This window comes from Nilaparvata lugens, chromosome 11, assembly GCF_014356525.2.
Source record: "Nilaparvata lugens isolate BPH chromosome 11, ASM1435652v1, whole genome shotgun sequence".
NCBI classification, from domain to species: Eukaryota; Metazoa; Arthropoda; class Insecta; order Hemiptera; family Delphacidae; genus Nilaparvata; species Nilaparvata lugens.
In genome coordinates, this window is record NC_052514.1 from 26,715,675 (window position 1) to 26,718,154 (window position 2,480).

Genomic DNA, 2,480 nt, shown 5'->3' on the forward strand with positions numbered 1-2,480 from the left:
TATCTTAAAAGAAAATAATAGTGCTGGTATTGAATTGTTAAATCTACTAAGATCTTTTGATATCTACTGTGTTCATAAATGTCCTACCAGATTCAATTCTTGTCTTGACATTGTAGCATCAAATATTTCAGCCAACAGTGTGGAGCTAGAGTTTCTAGAACAGGACATGATCTCTGATCATGCAGGTATCTGGTCTACTTTCTATTTGGATCCTACATCAGAGGTTGAAAATGATGACGCATGTAGTAGAACATACATTAAGAAGCGTTTTATTACTCTAGATAATCTAAACTATTTCAGACAGTTATTGACTACCGCAGACTGGTCTGATATTTATACCAAAGATGTAAATAGTGCTGTTAGGAACTTCTTATATATTTTTACAAAGTATTTCAATGTTAGCTGTCCATACATAAATGTTAGAAATATAAATGGTAAGAAGAAAGCATCTGTGATAAACTGGTTTACTCCTGAACTTGATAGTATGCGTAAACTACTTCTTGTGATATATAACAAATGGAAGAGCACTAATAACCTTGAGTATAAAATTATGTTCAAGAATTTAAAGATAAAATACAAGAAAGAGATTTCTAGGGCAAAACTTGTAGCTAATGGTAAATTTATAGCTGAGGCTAAAAATCAATGCAAGGCAGCCTGGCAAATTGTCAAAAATGAAGGTAATCTGGTAAATTCAACAAAACAGGTCATTCCAATCTCTCCTGAGCAGTTTAATAATTTTTTTGTTAATGTGTCATGTGCTACTGGTAATATTCAAACAAATAGTAATAGTACAAATGATGTAGACTTCTCTGATCTTTTAAATAATAGTATCAATAGTAATCTGAATAACCAAAATTTTAAATTTAAGAAGGTTGATGAAACAATCATTAGTCTTATTATAAATAGAATGAGTCACTCAAAATATGAGGATGTGTATTGTATGTCAAATTATTTGTTGAAAAATGTAGTTGATGTTTTTATATCTGAACTGACTTATATTGTAAATTATATACTGAGTGAAGGAGTTTTTCCTGATTTTCTAAAAGTTACCAAAGTTACACCTGTTTATAAGAAAGGGGATCCTAATGAACCCCAGAACTATAGACCAATTGCAATTGTACCTATACTAAGTAAAATCATTGAGACATGTATTGTAATTCAACTTAATGAATATTTTGTTAACAACCAGCTGTTCTATCCTTCTCAGTATGGCTTTAGACCGAATCATAGTACTATTGATGCAATTGAAAAACTTGTTGAATATGTTTTGAATGGTTTTGAACTCAAGCAACCAGTTGGATCTTTACTATTGGACTTAAGCAAGGCATTCGACTGTGTCTCTCACTCTATACTCTGCAAAAAACTTGAAAAGTATGGTATTAAAGATAAGGAGCTCATGCTGATCAAGAGTTATTTGAAAAATAGAAAACAAATGGTTAGCTTGAATAGTGCAAACTCAAATTTCCTTGATGTAACCATGGGGGTTCCTCAAGGATCAGTCCTTGGCCCTTTTCTGTTTCTGGTCTTTGTAAATGATTTTAGTAAAAATGTTTCTGTCTTTTCAATATTATATGCAGATGATACCACTCTGGTACATAAGGACGTTGATATAAAAACTGTTCAGGATACGCTTGGAAGGGCTATGGATGAGTCTAAGGTATGGTTCAATGCCAACTTACTTAAGGTAAATGAGAGCAAAACAGAACAAATAATATTTTCTCTCAACAATGTAAGTACTGGTAACCTGAATCTGAATGATGATGTTTTCAAGCCTGTAAAGTTACTAGGAATGTACTTAGATAGTAAACTCAGCTGGGAGTATCACCTAGTGAATTTATGTAAAAAGCTTTCTAGAGTAACATTTCTCTTACGAAGACTGAAATATTGTGTAAACCTTGATGTAATTAAAATGATTTACTTTGGTCTCTTCCATTCACACTTGATTTATGGAGTAAAACTGTGGGGCAACTCATCTTCTTCAAAAAAAGCATTTATATGGCAAAAGAAAGCACTTAGAGTTATATTTGGTATGAAATACAATGAATCTTGTAGAGGAATTTTTGTAGAACACAAAATTATGACCTTGCCTTGTCTGTATATATATTATAATTTAATCTCAGTGAAGAAAAATCTGTCTAATTTTGATAAAAATATTTCTATACATTCACATTATACTAGACATAGGGACGATATAACTAGACCTACAGTTAGATTGACTAAAACTCTAAAAAGTCATAAGTACCTACAAATTCGAATGTTTAATTTACTACCAGATAATGTTAAGAAGTTACCATTGAAAACGTTTTGTATTTCTGTTGATAAATGGCTCAAGTCTGAAGCTTTCTATTCTGTCAATGAGTACCTAGAATATTTCAATGTATATGTGTAATTTTGTTCGTTTCTATAGTCCAACTCGTGTTATTTTACTACAATATTTCAATGTGTATTTGTAAATTTGTTCATTTTATAGTCCAACTTGT